Here is a 19,343-nt window from a genome sequence, read left to right as displayed (position 1 = left end):
ATCTATCTATCTATCTATCTATCTATCTATCATTCTATCTATCTATCTATCTATCTATCTATCTATCTATCTATCTATCTATCTATCTATCTATCATCTGTCTGTCTGTCTGTCTGTCTGTCTGTCTGTCTGTCTGTCTGTCTGTCTGTCTGTCTGTCTATCTATCTATCTATCTATCTATCTATCTATCTATCTATCTATCGTTCTATCGTTCTATCGTTCTATCGTTCTATCTTTTTATCTATCGTTCAATCTATCAATCTATCTATTGTTCAATTTATCTATATTTTAATTTATCTATCGTTCAATCTATCTATTTTATCGTTCAATCTATCTATCTTTCTATCAACCGTTCAATCTATCTATCTATCTATCATTCTATCTATCTATCTATCTATCTATCTATCTATCTATCTATCTATCTATCTATCTATCTATCTATCTATCTATCTAGAATTCTATCTAATTGTGGTTCAATATTTGAAATTTGTCATCCAATGTAGTTGTTTATTTAATTTTTATGTTTATGTAATTTACCGCCCAAAACTAAATGTAATTACTCGAAACTTAAAATTGTAGTAATAATAATATATAAATCTCCTCATATAATTTAGTTTGACCTCCTGGTCAACATAATCTAAAACTAAAATTAGTTACAAAAAATAAATACAAAAATACAAAATAATAATTTTATATTTTAAGGAGTTTCAGACCTACGTTTTTCAGACCTGTAGCCTTTTCAGAATGCGCTAAACGTTTGTCCTGCGCTCTTGACTACAGTCGGTCGAGGGCGCCAGAATCTCACACAGGCCGAGTGCAGTGTAGTACGCGCGTCATCGCTTCCTGAGGCTGACATTACACTCACTCGCTCCTCTGTGGAAAAACTCGGCGTCAGTCAATGTTTGCGGAGAGGAAACTTTCTTCCTTTGACGGCGCGCAGTCGACGAGATTTGCAGCTTTCCCAAGCACACACCGCTCCGTCTGTTTGGATTACTGGCATCCTCGACTCCAAAAACATAATCCGCAAAGCTTTTCGGAAGGTGGATTTGTGCAGTTCCCCACAATTTGTGCGTGACAACTGTATTCAAGTGCCCGCGGCTTCCGGATATATCACTGTTTTTGCTGTATCTCTCGCACAAGAGCACAGTTTGCGGATTTTTCTTCATTACGGCGTTTAACCTCGTGAACTCGCTTTAAATCGCACATTGGTTTAATTCATCTTAAATGTCAGCACCAGCATGAAGATACGCACGTAAGGTGAGTTCTCTCTGCACTTATATTAAGGGTAATGAGCAAAGATTTGCTATAGAGGATGAAATACAAATTGACATTGTGTTTGATACACATAAAGCATTAGACTCCTGTCTAAAGAGTATCATGTCATTACTGTTAACATAGCATTCTGAGTTAATGTGTTTTGTCTTGACACTTTAACTTGACAATTGAACACTACTAGGATATAGGCTGCATGTAAGTTACAGTAGAATAGATGTGAGTAAAGAATACTTGACATGCAAATGTGACACTGTCTGATCCTACAATTCGATATATATAACCACTTTTAATCTGTATAAATCTGTATAAAACTCAAATTTGTTTGTATAGTTATGTCATAAGTATATTATATAGGTAACTGAATAAAATGGGTGTCTTTGCAATGAAATTTCTATATGATTACAAACATTCTGTCATATAAATGTGTTTTATAATTTGCACTATGGCATCTCAAACTAAATGAAAGCTTGAAAAATAGCCACAAGACTTTTAAAAAGTAACAGGGTTGATATTTTACTGATATTTAGCTATGAATTGTTTATTATGAATAAGAAATAAGAATTTAATGCTAATATTTCTACACATATCCAATTCTTAATCATTTGTTCACTATGCAAAATTAAAGTAACAGGGTTGAGCGATTAGTTTTAGTCTTTACAGATAAACTATAATAAAACAAAATAAAAGATAAAGTGTCTTTGTTGTCTTGGAAGCACATGCATGAAGATTTTTTCTAATTTATGGAGATGTACACTGATTATATTGTATGTTGTATAAATTAGGATGATAACAGGGTTGAAAAAAGATGATAAAAGATGAAGCGATTATAAAAAAAAGGCATGTCCTTGAGCTCAAACTGAGGGAATTCGAACGTTAGCAGGGTTGAGTACACAACATAATGTGTTTTTTATGAACTATTATGTCTATTAAGTTTATTATTATTAAAAGAGTGAATACATAGCATTTATTTTCTTTATTAAAATATATATGTGACCCTGGGCCACAAACATAAGTAGCACCAGGTATATTTGTAGCAGTAGCCAATAATACATTGTATGGGTCAAAATGATAGATTTTTCTTTTTTGGCAAAAATAATTGGGATGTTAAGCAAAGATCATGTTCCACAGATATTTTGTATATTTCCTACCATAAATATATCAACACTTAATTTTTGATTAGTAATATGCATTGCTAAGAACTTAATTTGGACAACTTCAAAGACGATTATCTCAATATTTAGATTTTTTGCACCCTCAGATTGCAGATTTTCAAGTAGTTGCATCTTGGCTAAATATTGTCCTATCCTAACAAACCATATATCAAGGGAAAGCTTATTTATTCAATCTCAGTTTCTAAAAATCTGAGTTTTGTGATCCAGGGTCACATTTTTCTTTTATTAAAATATATATAAAAGCAAAGTTACTTTATACTTTATACTTTATTCATTTCATCATAACTAGCGCTAATTAGATATTAATCAGGGCCACAATTTGCAGCCTTTTCATGGAATGACCTATATAAAGTTATACTATAGATAAAGCAAGAGCCTATATGATACTGATATTAATAGGGATACAAATATAGACATAAAGCCACTATAATAAAAAAGAAGCTGTGTTGGAATGTTCTGCTTTTTCTTGCACTTGTCTATCAGTCACTCATTGAAATATCTTGAGTTTGAGTGAAGAGCCCTCTGCTTAATAGTCATTGAATATAGGTTAGTGTTTTTGCAATATGTACAGTCTGTCTCAGCCAAACCCTACGCCAAGAATGTTTCTTACGACACGAGAAAGGAATCTAGATGAACTTTATACCCTCATTGCAATTATTGCTGGGTTTACATTGAACTGAAGACACCAGCCAAGCCTTTCTGAGTCATAAAGCTCACCTTACACTCTTAAAAATAAATGTTCCAAAAAGTTGTTACATTTTGAAGAACTAAATAGAACCTTTTCTGCATTTTAAAGGTTCCATAGATGTTCAAGGTTCTTCATAAAACCATTGCTGCCGATAAAGACCTTTATTATTAAGAGTGTAGACTCAGGTGCAGTGATGTTCATGCATAAACAGCCTTTCATTTCACATTTTAGTCAAAACATCCAAGCAGATTAATAACAAAAATGCAAGATGACTCTTAAAAATAAAGGTACTTTAAAAGGTTCTTCAAGCGATGCCATAGAAGAACCATTTTTGGTTCCACTAAGAACCATTCAGTCAAAGGTTTTTTAAAGAACCATCTCTTTCTTACCTTTTTATAATCTGAAGAACCTTCTTTCGCCACAAAGAACCTTTTGTGAAACAGAAAGGTGCTTCAGATGTTTAAGGTTCTTTGTGGAACCATTTAGACTAGAAAGGCTCTTCAATGGCATCTTGAAGCACCTTTATTTTTAAGAGTGTAGACTCAGGTGCAGTGATGTTCATGCATAAACAGCCTTTCATCTCACATTTTGGTCAAAACATCCAAGCAGATTGATAACAAAAATGCAAGATGACTCGGTGCTTTAAAAGGTTCTTCAAGCGATGCCATAGAAGAACCATTTTTGGTTCCACTAAGAACCATTCAGTCAAAGGTTCTTTAAAAACCATCTCTTTCTAACCTTTTTATAATCTGAAGAACCTTCTTTCGCCACAAAGAACCTTTTGTGAAACAGAAAGGTTCTTCAGATGTGTAAGGTTCTTTGTGGAACCATTTAGACTAGAAAGGCTCTTCAATGGCATCTTGAAGCACCTTTATTATTAAGAGTGTAGACTCAGGTGCAGTGATGTTCATGCATAAACAGCCTTTCATTTCACATTTTAGTCAAAACATCCAAGCAGATTAATAACAAAAATGCAAGATGACTCGGTGCTTTAAAAGGTTCTTCAAGCGATGCCATAGAAGAACCATTTTTGGTTCCACTAAGAACCATTCAGTCAAATGTTCTTTAAAGAACCATCTCTTTCTAACCTTTTTATAATCTGTAGAACCTTCTTTTGCCACAAAGAACCTTTTGTGAAACAGAAAGGTTCTTCAGATGTTTAAGGTTCTTTGTGGAACCATTTAGACTAGAAAGGCTCTTCAATGGCATCTTGAAGCACCTTTATTTTTAAGAGTGTAGACTCAGGTGCAGTGATGTTCATGCATAAACAGCCTTTCATCTCACATTTTGGTCAAAACATCCAAGCAGATTGATAACAAAAATGCAAGATGACTCGGTGCTTTAAAAGGTTCTTCAAGCGATGCCATAGAAGAACCATTTTTGGTTCCACTAAGAACCATTCAGTCAAATGTTCTTTAAAGAACCATCTCTTTCTAACATTTTTTTAATCTGAAGAACCTTCTTTTGCCACAAAGAACCTTTTGTGAAACAGAAAGGTTCTTCAGATGTTTAAGGTTCTTTGTGGAACCATTTAGACTAGAAAGGCTCTTCAATGGCATCTTGAAGCACCTTTATTTTTAAGAGTGTAGACTCAGGTGCAGTGATGTTCATGCATAAACAGCCTTTCATCTCACATTTTAGTCAAAACATCCAAGCAGATTAATAACAAAAATGCAAGATGACTCGGTGCTTTAAAAGGTTCTTCAAGCGATGCCATAGAAGAACCGTTTTTGGTTCCACTAAGAACCATTCAGTCAAATGTTCTTTAAAGAACCATCTCTTTCTAACCTTTTTATAATCTGAAGAACCTTCTTTTGCCACAAAGAACCTTTTGTGAAACAAAAAGGTTCTTTAGATGTTTAAGGTTCTTTGTGGAACCATTTAGACTAGAAAGGCTCTTCAATGGCATCTTGAAGCACCTTTATTTTTAAGAGTGTAGTGAGTCACCTGTCCTTAAAGTTAATCATCTTTAGACTCGCTCGTGGAGCCAAATTCTCTGGGTCCGTGTTTAAATTAGCTCAGATTAGGAGCATCTTGACAGGAAATCGAATTGCTGAATTCGTCCTCCCTCGTAATGGAAAGAGAAAATTATTAGCCTGTCAGTTTGATCATTAGACCCCTAAAGATTTAAGTATTTTGAAAATTTGATCTCTTGCCATCACACACACAGCAAATATGTTGACTTGCTTTCACCCTGACTCATATTTTCGGGAATCCCTGAAGGACTATTTTGGGAGAGAGACGTTGAAATCTGTGATGAATGACCACCTAAGATTAGGATGTCGGGGAAATGTGGTATTTTATCCTGTTGCCTCAGAAAGCGTCTTTTTTCCGTGGCTGTAAGTCAAAGTGTCTGTTCAGGCACAGATCTTCACGATTGATCATTAATTTTGGGCCTGATCTCAACCGACTAGACGCAGAGGAAATCACAGCAGTCTTATCGCTCGCTTGAGTGATTGGACACGCACACGCCAAAGAGCCGAGGGCCAGCGGTCAGTGGGTGATTTGAGCGGCTCCTGCAGGCTCTTTCTCTAAAGCTGTGGAAAGATCAGGGGTGGTGCTTCGCCTCGAGTTCGGGTTTGATAAAGGGTTTCAGTGGAAGACATCAAAGTGTCTATATTTGGGTCAGGGTTTTCCAGTTCAGAACTGGTCTGTTATCCGTAAAGTGTTCATCGAAGATACCATCCACTTGTGCGTTAATTAGAAAGAGTTTTCCTGGATTGTGATAACACAAGTTGCATTCAAGGGTTTCTTATCTAATTTCATCCAGTTAAGCACTTTGGTAGTTCCCTGTTTTAATGAGACGAAAGAAAGCCCTGTAATTAGGTCCTGTGTGTGAAGTGCAGGTGAATTGCACTTATTATAAGAATGGGGATAAGCACTTAACAAGACAGTGATATTGCCTTTTTATGCCCAAGATAATACAGATTACTTTTGTTGTTTTTATTCAAAAAATAATTATTTTGCTTAGCTGTCCAATAACCATTTTTTGCTTTTTAACAAAATAACTACACTGCAGTTCAAAAGTTTGGGTTCAGTAAGATTTTTAATGGTTTTTAAAGATGTTTCTTATGCTCATCAAGGCTATTTCAATTTAAAATAACTTTTTTTAAGTGAATATATTTAAAAATGTTTTTTAAATCTATATTTATTTATTCCTCTGATACAAAGCATAATTTCTCCAGTCTTCTCCAGTCACATGGTTTTATTCTTTTATTCACCAAGGATGTGTTAAATTGATAAAAAGTGATAGCAAAGACTTATATTGTTAGAAAATATTTATATTTTGAATAAATGCTGTTCTTTTGAATCTTTTATTCATTAAGAATCCTGAACAAAGAATCACAGGTTCCAAAAAAATATTAAGCAGCACAACTGTTTCCTACATTGATAATAACAGTAATTAATTAGCATATTAGAATAATTTTTGAAGAATCATGTGACAAAAACTGAAAAACTGAACTGAAAACTGAAGTAATGGCTGATAAAAAAAATCAGCTTTTTTTAAAAAAATAGATTAATATAGAACACTGTTATTTTAAACTGTAATAATATTTCACAATATTATTTTTTTCTGTATTTTTGATAAAGTATATGCAGCTTTGATGAGCATATAAGAATTCTATAAAAAACATTGAAAACCTTACTGATCCCAAACTTTTGAGCAGCAGTGTACATGATCATTAGATAAAAACATTAATATTATATACATTTTTATATTATTTACATTAATTAATTCATTAATTACTCACCTTCATGTTGTTTCAAACCTGTAAGACTTTTGTTCATTTTTGGAACACAAATTAAGGTATTTTTGATGAAATCTGAGAGCTTTCTAACCCTTCATAAACAGCAGTGCAACTGACACATTCAAGACCTACAAAGGCATGCATCATGCTACTCCTGTGAACAAGTGTTGACGACTGACACGGAAGTACACATTATAAAATGCTGGGCTAAAAACAACCCAACTTGGGTTATTTGTCAACCCCGCGCTGGTCAGTATTGGACACATGCTGGGTTATTTTGACTGAGCTGATTGGGTTAAATGTCTTTATGCAACTTGCTGGGTTGTTTAAGTCAACAAGTATTATATTGCTGGCTTATAATGGGCTGGAAATAAAAAAAAAAATCACATATACACTGTAGAATTATAGAGTCAACAACAATAATCAAAAGATGAACATTTATTATTATGCAAGAACACCCATGGACAAAAATATAAGACAATTTACAGCACAGTAAAGACTTTATAAATTAAATAAAATGTATAGAAACTATTATATTGCTGAAGAAGTGCACCAAATCGGCACTGAGAACCGTTCTCTCCTGTAGAGGATGCAAAAAGCCAGTGTTCTGACTGTAACTCAGCAGCTGTGTTGTTTCATCTGAAACAGGCTTAACCCAGTGCTTGGGTATAAAAAAATAAACCAATATTTAATAACCCATTATAAATGACCCAGCAGCTTAGTTACAGAAAAACTACTAAGCACCTGGGTAAAAAATATTAAAAACAATAAAATGACCCAACAAGCTGAACCTAGCAGTTGGGTTAAAAAAATAACCCAGCATTGTTAGAGTGTCATTGATGTGATGTGACATGGACTATTTTAAAGGAACACTCCCCCCGAGTTAATAAGTTGAGTTTTACCGTTTTGAAATCCATTCAGCCGCTTTCCTGTTCTGGCGATATCACTTTTAGCATAGCTTAGCACAGATCATTGAATCCTATGAGACCAATAGCGTCACGTTCAAAAATGACCAACGTACGGTGGCCGAGAAGTGCAAAACACAACAACAAATCGCAACACAAAAAAACAAATCTGAACACCAAATAACAAATCCAGAATCAAAATTACAAATTAGAAAACACAATATCAAATCTAAAAACAAAACGGCAAACCATAAAACACAATAACAACTCCGGAAACAAAATATCAAGTCGGAAATCACAACTAGGGCTGCAACTAACGATTATTTTAATAATCGATTAATCTGTCGATTATTTTTTCGATTAATCGATGAATCGGATAAAAAAAAAGGGATTTACAACCCTTTATTCAAAAACAGAACTAAAATCTTTAGAAAGTGCACGAACATGTTGCTCCTTGAACTGTTATAATAATAATAATAATAATAATAATAATAAAATAAAAATGGACTAACACAAAAAACATACACATGTATGCTTTACATCTGCCAAATATAGACTAAATAAACTAAAATTACTATCCGTCAAGACAGCGGCTTGCTGTGGTGTACATGCGGCATTTCCCATCAAGAAGCCTCTCAAATTAAATTCCTCAGTGCGCATTAAAAAAGTCATGTGACTTTGCACGCTGGAACGGGATAACTTGACTAACTTTCTGCTACATTCATTCTGCCATGGCGGTGTTTAGTGTCCTGCCATCAGCAGCGACCAGCTGGAAGAGTTCCGCATTCAAATGCACGCAAAACTGGCCTCAAAGCCCCAGCAAAAGTAATTACCATGAATGTGTCAAGGCAAAAATTAAGAAAATATTCGAATTACTTATTAATAAACTAGTATTTTCTGATTCAGTGTTGCAAAGATGAAATTGACGATCCTGCCATCTGCTCATTAATGCCCAATGCATCTTTATGGATTAGCTAATGAAAGAGTTTTGTTTTCGATTTTAATTATTTCGTTTTATAGTAAAATAATAATTTAAAGCTTTCTATAGATATTGTGTTTGTGAGGCAATTACCTGGGTTTCGGTTAATTATTGTGAAGCGCTCCTGTTTAAACCAAAGATATCAAGCGTATTCTGTTTGTTTTCTTTAAGAGCACATTTTGTTGATACTGTGAGTACACACAAACTAAGCTAGACCCTTCACAGTTCCGGCCCGGGTGGTAAATTACTCTTACCTTTATGAGCAAAAAAGAAATTCCACATTGCACTGGCGTCTCCATGTCCTGCAAAGCGCGCTTCTCTCCGCACAAACTTTGGAATTATCTTGATTGAATGATTAAACTAATATTGTGATATGTTTTAAGTTTTTTATATCAATGGATTTAAATTTAAATCGCGATGAATTAAGCAGGCTTTTGATCTGTCTGCCGCTGTTTGCTAGGTATAACTTTAAAAAACAAAAACTTGAATTTAACAAACAAAAAGTGTTCCAAATATATCTCTAAATTAACTTTATAAACTAAAGGAACGAAAATAAATGTAATCACTTTGCTATTAAAAACAGCAGCTGTGTAATGAGGAAGAGAAAGAGAAAAAAAGACAGTCGGACTGGAAATTCAGTCGGCCAAAAATTGATGAGCTGTCGGACATTTTTACAAGGAATGTTTGTTTAATAGCCTATTTAATACTCTTAGGCTACTTTCTTAATTAAATATATTATTTCTTTGATTTATTTTAGCGTTTTCAGGCTGCTTGTTCGCTGACTGAAGTGTAGGCTATATATAAAAAAACAACGTGCCACCGTCACAGCCCTATTCAAAACTGAGACGATTTCACCTCAGCAGAGCTCCTCTTTCTCCTCACGGTTGTGGTATGTTTTCGACACATTATACAGACAGACAGTGTTACAAAAACTATAGAAGTAGTTCTCTCCATCTCCACTATCCAACGACCCATACAGCAGCTGTTTTGCGATCGAGCATTGGCTGCTGTGAAAGTACGCTAGCCAAAGTAGGCTTAAATATCAAACATGTTTGATATAAATCGGGGCAGCATATATATATAATGTAGAAACGGTGCTTTATGCTCAAATGTTTTGCGCATAAGTTAAATTCGCATTTTTGGATGGAAACACAGCTTATGAGGTGCCGAACTCTGCTGGCATCAGTGCGGGAGAGAGACCGAATGTGTCCACTCCGCTCTGCGCTCAATTTTTTTTTTTAATATATATAATAACAACCAAATGTCTCTGCGTCGCGCGACACAACGAATCGATTATGAAATTCGTTGCCAACGCTTTTAGTAATCGATTTTTATCGATTTTATCGATTCGTTGTTGCAGCCCTAATCACAACGACAAACAAGAAAACACAACGACAAATCCGTCAAAACGGAAAAGGTAGGTATTTTGTGTGACCGGCGTAGTCGCTGCTGATTGGACGCAACTCCTGTCAATCAAGACATACAGGAAGTACAGTTCTAGAAGAGATGTAGAGATGCAGCAGAAGAGACCGCTGTGACCGTAATGATCAACTTTTAAACGGTAAGACATTTATATAACAGAACTGTATACTATCAGCACAGCTAATCAATTTAACTTGTGCATTAAAACAGATTATTAATAGAATATTTCTCACTTAATTAGTAGATTTACGGGATGTTATGCATTCTCTTCCTGCCGTTTTATCCATCGTTGTGTAATTAAGGCTTTTAATACGGGATTTTTTTTCGAGTGGGGAGTTATTTAATAGATCTGGACTTATTGATTGACAATGTTAAAATAGGCGAGCAGTTTTCATTTCGGACTCATGGTAGGCCATTTTTTTCCAAAAATGTATACTGTGTATATTGTATCATAGCAGTAATCATTGTAAGTACATTATTACTATATTTATTATATTTTTATAGCCACTAAAGAACTATTGTGTGAAGGATCAGTGATGCCACTGGAGTGAAATTTGAGGGAGCATCACTTAACCATTTCTCCTGTTATTCTCCTTTTCTATCCTGCTTTCAGAACAAGAACCACCTGAAGTAAAAAAGTGTCAGCTCCCAAGTATGATTACATCACAATTTGTTAATGTAATCTATAGATTGCTCCTGCTGAATATATCCACTTTTTTATGAAGACTTCAGATGACCAGCACCTGTGAAGAGATGATGCCAACCCTTGAGAGGACTTCAGATGAAGCAGACTCTAAATAAACATACAAAACTGATAAATTGTCCTTGCATTGTAATCATCATGATCACATCATGCTTTAATTTGTTCATTGTTTCTTATTACATGACGTTAATTAACTGCATGATTTGTATAGCTTAATTTCAGAAAATTTCTGCCATATTAACATAATTTAAAACTGATACACTTGTTAACAGAACTCTTATTTGTAATGTAGATACATTAATTTTCTGTAAAGCTGCTAGAAACAATGTGTATACTAAAAAGTGCCATTAAAAAATAAATGCAAATTTAACAAAACTCGATGCATCATTTTTTTCTCCTCTCTAGATCAATAGGGAATTCACTCTGCTTTATGTGACTGGAGCACTCCCAAGCAGCACAGCAAACTGTAGTGGAGACTGTTCAAGGACAACATTCTTTATAGTTTATTATAAATGTCTAAATTGATTGCTGTAAATGAGTGCATAACAAAAGTCAACATGCATAAAAAATATGATTAAATGTATAAAAATGTTCTAAGTTGTTTTCAATTAAAATATACCACAAATATATATTTGAGATATTAATAATTGAGGGGTGCACAAGATTAAAAACATTAAACAAGATTCATTTTCACTCAATCTTAAAATATATATACTTGTAAGACAACAAACTTAACATTTACCATGAGATCAGTAAAACGACAATGAACATTAAGATGTGATTGCACTTGACTAACGTAAAAGTTGTAAGAACACCCACGCGCACACACATATATATTTATATCATATTTATATAATTATATTTATATAGAGAGGCTGAAGTTGCCTTAGTAACAGACCACAATGTCGTTTACATAGCAAACACGGACTTTTACCATGGTAACTTCAGCCTAAAATATGTTAACAAGGCAGGTGAGGATAGCTGACCACATTAATCCTCAAATATTAGCGTATTTTATCTTTTAAAAACAACACTTTTACAACTACATATGTAGTTACGTATACGTGTATACATTATTTTATAAATAATGTCAATAAATTATTTTATTGTCACTAAATACCAAAAAATCGCAGTTCTGTCTCTCTAACTCAATGTATTCCGCTATGAACTTACTTGAACTATTTGAGGCTTCGTGAATCACGTGACGATCGAGCGTTTTGTCTTGATTGACAGGAGTTGCGTCCAATCAGCAGCGACTACGCCGGTCACACAAAATACCTACCTTTTCCGTTTTGACGGATTTGTCGTTTTGTTTTCTAACTTGTCGTTGTGTTTTCTTGTTTGTCGTTGTGATTTCCGACTTGATATTTTGTTTCCGGAGTTGTTATTGTGTTTTATGCTTTGCCGTTTTGTTTTTAGATTTGATATTGTGTTTTCTAATTTGTAATTTTGATTCTGGATTTGTTATTTGGTGTTCAGATTTGTTTTTTGTGTTGCGATTTGTTGTTGTGTTTTGCACTTCTCGGCCACCGTACCAACGAGTTTCGATATTTTTCCTATTTAAAACTTGACTCTTCTGTAGTTATATCGTGTACTAAGACCGGCGGAAAATGTAAAGCTGCAATTTTCTAGGCCGATCAGATTAGGAACTACACTCCCATTCCAGCGTAATAGTCAAGGAAGTTTGCTGCCATAACATGGCCGAAACATGTGAAGCTGCGTGATATTACTCCGCCTGCTGTGTCCATATTACGGCAGCAAACTTCCTTGACTATTACGCCGGAATGGGAGTGTAGTTCCTAATCTTATTGGCCTAGAAAATCGCAGCTTTACATTTTCCGCTGGTCTTAGTACACGATATAACTACAGAAGAGTCAAGTTTTAAATAGGACAAATATGGAAACTCGTTGGTCATTTTTGAACTTGATGCTATTGGTCTAATAGGATTCAATGATCTATGCTAAGCTATGCTAAAAGTGATATCACCAGAACAGGAGAACGGCTGAATGGATTTCAAAACGGTAAATCTCAATTTATTAACTTGGAGGGGGGGTTGGAGAATGAGCCTATTTCCAAAAAAAGTGGAGTGTTCCTTTAACGGTCCTTAATACCTTTCTGGGCCTTGAATGTGTCAGTTGCGTTGCTGTCTATGCAGGGTCAAAAAGCTCTCGGATTTTGATAAAAAATATCTTAATTTGTGTTTTACGGGTTTGGAACGTCAAGGGGGTGAATAATTCATGACAGAATTTTATTTTGGGGTAAACGATACCCTTTAATGCATTCAAGCTCAAACCCCTAACACCAAGTAAATACCATAGTAATAGTGATGCCTAAAAGAGATCACTCTGAATGTTTCGGCTTGTTCTTGTTTACCAGTGTCAGGTGTTACGGAGGCAGTTTAATTTAATCTAAGAGCAGTTATTGTTGTGAAACCTGGATGTACTCTGTAACATGTCGAATTGTTATTGACTCTTAGTGAAAACCTCTGCTTGCGAAAGCATCAATCACCAAAAGCGAGTGATATGTGTCAGATCCCCTTTTTAACCTGTCATGAGTGGCGCTCAAACCTAAAGTGGTCTCTCTGCAGGCACAGTGAAGGGTAATCATTGAAATTCCACTGACGTTCAGAGCAGATTTCTGCCGTTGTAATGATTTCAGCTGCCCTGGAGACATCTGCTACCATATATTAACACAAATGAGTGGAAAAACAAAGAAATTGTGTGCATGTGCACGTTGTACAATGATAACAACATATTATTGCGCAGATGGTGCTTGTTTTCTGTCACAATTTATTCCTTGTGTGAAAATAATGATTGCCATAAGACAACAATTCCTTCATGATGCCTTTTTGTGAGGTGAGCTTGCTGTGTCTAATTTAATTGTTCAGGTCAGTCTATATTACATGCAGCTAGCCAGTCCTCCATTTATAGATATGATCAGGCAGGAATATTTTTGGGGAGCATAAAATTTAAATTATGAGATACCATAATGAAGAAAAAAGCCTAATTAAACAAATACAATTCTTGAAAAAGAACCATATTAAGTAGTAGTTGTGTGTGTGTGAGTGTGTATACAAAAATAAAACAACACCAGTTTTTTACAAAATACAGCATTAATACGTGTATATATCACTTGTTTTTCTAAAGAAACATTGTCCAACAGCGACACTAGCAGGTTAAGTTACAGCAGGAGTCTCCCCTGAGCCCATTAAGTTTTAACAGATTCCCTAAAGCCTGCAGTGAGTTTTCTGGGGGGTAATTGAGAATGGATGGGGGAAAATTATATGAGAGGAGGCAATTCCTCCATCGCGATATAATTGGATAGGACTGGTTATGTTCGGCTGTGATTGGTTCATGTAATGAATCCCGCCTCTTGTGTGCGTGTGTGTTCCACGTTCACAAATCAGTCTAAATGAACAATAAAATGGCGTTAATGGGAAGACTAATTTAAAAAAGTAAGTGAACAACTCACACACTTACACATAACAACTTTGTTACATTGAAGTAAGACTTAAAATGGCATGAAAACATGATCTGTGGGAGTTTTTTAGTGAGTAATCAGCTTGGTGAAATACCATTAAAAAGAATAGCTGAGTTCACAAATAAAATATATTGTTTAAATTGAATTATTATTTAATAAATGTAAAATGCTTAACTTGATTCGTACATGTAAAAATGTGTGCTTGGCAGCGATTAATCACGATCGCATCCAAAATAAAAAGTTTTTGTGGACATAATATATGTTTGTACTGTGTATATTATATATATATATATATATATATAAGACACACACACAAAGTATACGTTTATAAAATTTGCATGTATATATTTATATTCATATATTTTATATTATATTTAAATATATTTAATATTTTTAATATAGATATTAGTGGTGGGCATAGATACATTTTTTAATCTAGATTAATCTCACTGTAATCTTGGAATTAATTAATCTAGATTAAAATTGGCTAATTTGAATTCTGCCGAAGGCATTCAGAATATGTGTGCTACCCAAATAATGACTAAAAGTAAGTCTTTGAGAATGGGTTTCTCAAGAAGGTCACCACAAACCACTAAAATACAAATATGTGTGTTGTTGTTATTGTAAAAACTGTTGTTTTAACGAAACTGCTTAGTAATATTTGAAATGTTCTGCCTGCTAAAATCAAGGTCAAGTAGAGCAACCAACATTTGAAGAGAAAACAGGAAATTATATCATCAAAAGCATCCAGAAATGACTGTCAAGATCAACACTTCTTTAAAACAATTTTCTCTTTTTTGTAGCAATGCAAGTTTAGTTCAGACTGTATGTCTTTGTTTTTAATTTATAAACTAAACCTAAAAAAAAATTACAGTTTAAAATATATTTTAAAAATAGTGCTAGGCTACGATTAATCACGATAATCGCATCTAAAAAAAAAGGTTTTGTTTATATAATATATGTGTGTGTGCTGTGTATATTTATTATGTATATATAAAGACACACACATACAGTAAATACTTGGAAAAATTTACATGCATATATTTTCTATTCATATAATGTATATTATATATAAATATATTTAATATATAAACGTAACATATTTTTCTTAAATACATACGTGTGTGTGTGTGTGTGTGTGTGTGTATTATATAGACATAATAAAAAAAACACAGTGCACATACACACATATTATGTATACAGATTTTTTTTTTTGGATTAATCATGATTAATCATTGCCCAGAACTAGTAAAAATATAAAATATAAAATATATATATATATACACACACACACACACACATATATATATATACATATGCATGTGTGTGTATTTATATATACATAATAAATATATACAGTACACAAACATTATGTACACACAAACTTATTTCGGATGCGATTAATCACGATTAATCGATTTGACAGCACTATTAAAATTTTAAAGCAGCGATTAAAATGTATTCAGGGTAAATACAATTGTACTTTTTGTTTGATGGTTATACAACTATTTATTAAAAGTTTTTTTTTTTTTCAAAAAACAACGACATGAATACAAATAGTACATTTCTAAAAACTTGGCAGATTTGAAAAAAAGTTTTAATAATCTTTATCATAGAGATTCTTATTTATTATTGGCATATGTGACCCCAGATCACAAAACCATGCATAAAGGTCAATTTTTAGAAATGTATATTTATACATCATCTGAAAACTGCATAAACAAGCCTTCCATTGATGTATTGTTTGTTAGAATTGAAAATCTGGAATCTGAGGGTGGACAAAAGCAATGCACATTACTAATCAAAAATTACGTTTTGATATATTTACGTTACAAAATTAACAAAATATCTTCATGGAACATGATCTTAACTTAATATCCTAATGATTTTTGGCATAAAAGAGGAATTGATATATATGCCTATACAATGTACTGTTGGCTATTGCTACAAATATACCCTTGCTACTTATGACTGGTTTTGTGATCCAGGGTCACATATTAATTTTTGTTTGTCTCTTCCTTTAGCTGCATGACAGTCATCCTTTTGCTTTAAAATGCATGTGAACCTTGTATCTTCCTTGGGTCTGCCTGCTTTTTTGTGCCCCTACAGACATGGCTCCACACCAAGGTGTGTACACTGGCAAGGAATCTATACTTCAGAATGAATTGTCTGCTAAGGGAGTGTGCTGTGGAAGTTTGCGCGTCAGTGTGTTTATATGCGACTGTGTGTGTCACCTCACCCGTGGAAAAAAAAAAACCCAATGCAGAAAAGTAGATTATGTGCTCAGGGTGTGAGATTGGCTTGGCATTATACAAGTAAGACTCTCCTCGGTGGTCCCAAGAAGGAATTGGCTTTAGCAAAGCTGATGTTGTGTCATTTCCCCGAAAAGCTGCCGCCACAACCTGTGAGTCACCGAGTCGCTGACAAAGGAAGAGGGTTGTCCTTATCGGTGAGCGCTGACCTGTTGGGTTTACTCATCGCAGGAACTGTGAATCTAACCACACTTGCGGGGGCAACAAATAAAGCTTTTGTCATTTAGATGATGTGTGTGGGTGTTAAGATGGTTGGTCGTACTGTCTGGCACCTGTTGACCTATTGACATTGGGGATTTGATTTTAAAGGTTATATTTTATTTTTGATTTTTTTTATTGGTGCTTAATATGAGTCAGTAACATTTTGTTCTGTTGCCTACATGGTTTCGTTTGAAATTCAGGTGCATTACATCATTCTTTGGCAAAGAAACGTTCATGTCACGTATCCTAGTTTAATGCAGAACTGCATGCACAGCTTTGAGAAACTCAAAGGGCACAAAACTGGATCTCTTTAGGTACACACTCTTAACTTTCTTATAGTAATTCATAGAGACCAAACAGATAAGGTGATCATTATTTAACCAATACGTAATATAATAAATGTATATACACTACCGTTCAAAAGTTTGGGGTCAGTAAGATTTGTAATAGTCTTTAAAGAAGTCTCTTATGCTCGTCAAGGCTGCGTTTATTTGATTCGAAATACAGAAAAAAACAGTAATATTGCTAAATGTTTTTACAATATAAAATAATGTTTTTTTATTTTAACGTACTTTAAAATAGAACTTATTCCTGTGATGAAAAGCTGAATTTTTATCAGCTGTTACTCCAGTCTTTAGTGTCACATGATCCTTCAGAAATCATTCTAATATGCGGATTTATTATTAGAATGATCAATGTTGGATAATATCAACAGTTGTGCTGCCAAATATTTTTTGGCAGCTGTAATTTTTTTTTTCAGGATTCTTTCGTGAATAACAAGTTTAAAAAGTACAGTGTTTATTCAAAATATAAATATTTTATAACAATGTAAATTTTTTATATATTAAGTTATATATAAGTTAATATTTATTATTAACTTAAATAACTTAATAAACTTTTAATTATTAACTTAAAACATCCTTTCTTAAAAAAAAGAAACAATAAAAATGTACTGACCCCAAACTTTTGAAGGCTAGTGTATATTTGTAGCAATAGCCAACAATACATTGTACGGGTCAAAATTATATTAAAAAAAATTAGGATATTAAGTAAAGATCATGTTCCATGAAGATATTTTGTAAATTTCCTATAGTAAATATATCAAAACTTAATTTGATTTGTAATATACATTGTTAAGAACTTTAAAGGCGATTTTCTTTCTTTTTTTTTTTTGCACTCTTAGGTTCCAGATTTTCAAATAGTTCTATCTCAGTCAAATATTGTCCTATCCTAACATGAATTAAAAATAAAACCCTAAAGTAAATAAAGGCATCATAACATTATAAGCTGCAATGTTTAAAAATAAAAATGCATAATTTATGCTGATTTACTGTATCTAAAGATTATGTTTAACTCTATTATGAGTCAACATTTCATTCTGTTGCCCACATGGTTTACTCTCAAACCTTTATTTGATCATTTACATTTTTCACTCAGTTGCACGCAGGTGCATTACATCATTCTCTGGCAAAGAAAGGTTAATGTCACGTCTATATTTCCTAGTTTAATGTTGAACTGCAAGCTACAAGTTTTAAGTTTTAAGTAGCACAGGTATATTTGTAGCAATAACCAATAATACATTGTATGGGTCAAAATTATCGATTTTTCTTTTATGCCAAAAAATCATGAGGATATTAAGTAAAGATCATGTTCCATGAATATATTTTGCAAATTTTCTATGTTAAATATATGAAAACTTACTTTTTGATTAGTAATATGCATTGCTAAGAACTTCATTTGCACAACTTTAAAGGCACCCTTAGATTACAAATTGTTAAATAGTTCTATCTCAGGTCAAATATTGTCCTATCCTAACAAACCATACATCAGTGGAAAGCTTATTTATTCAGCTTATTGCTGGTTTTGTGGTCCAGGGTCACGAATAGATGAATGAAAATTTTTGTCTAAATGAATCAAAATAAAACATGAAGTACATGAAGGCATCATAACATTAAAATGTACAATATTACAACAACAAAATGTTGTTTAACTACATTATGAGTCAACATTTCATTCTGTTGCCCACATGGTTTTCTCTCAAACCTTTGATCATTTACATTTTTCACTCAGTTGCACGCAGGTGCATTACATCATCCTTTGGCAAAGTAATGTTGACGTCACGTCTTCTATTTCCTAGTTTAATGCAGAACTGCAAGATCAACTTTGGGAAGCCCAGGGGCCACAAAACAGGATCTGTTTTTAGCCACGCTCTTAACTTTCTTATTGTAATTCATATGGTACACTAATATTAAAAATCTGGACCTTGTTGATGAGCTAATTTAGACATTATAATGTAGAATATTTAAAACTGCATATTCATTTTGAGGCTTGCTAAAATGACATTGAACAGTATCATTACATTTTTAGTGTTTTTAAGATGAACTTAAAGTGTTTTAGGATGTAAAAATAAATAAACAAGCATACAAAATCTTAGGATAGGACCAAATTTGGTCGAGA

General features: G+C 33.5%; 1 protein-coding gene across 1 annotated transcript in view; it reads left to right on the top strand.

Annotated features, from left to right (window-relative positions):
* The first annotated feature begins 615 nt into the window (after positions 1 to 615).
* Positions 616 to 19,343, top strand: part of LOC141300237 (mitogen-activated protein kinase kinase kinase 3-like) — a 76,857-nt gene continuing 58,129 nt past the window's right edge. Inside the window, exon 1 of the mRNA XM_073830563.1 lies at positions 616 to 1,257. The gene's annotated coding sequence lies outside the window, so the exon portion shown is untranslated. The remainder of the gene's footprint in view (positions 1,258 to 19,343) is intronic.

The sequence above is a fragment of the Garra rufa genome, chromosome 24 (assembly GCF_049309525.1).
Source record: "Garra rufa chromosome 24, GarRuf1.0, whole genome shotgun sequence".
Taxonomy (NCBI): Eukaryota; Metazoa; Chordata; class Actinopteri; order Cypriniformes; family Cyprinidae; genus Garra; species Garra rufa.
The sequence above is the reverse complement of the archived record's forward strand: the minus strand, read 5'-3'. Positions and strand labels throughout refer to the sequence as shown.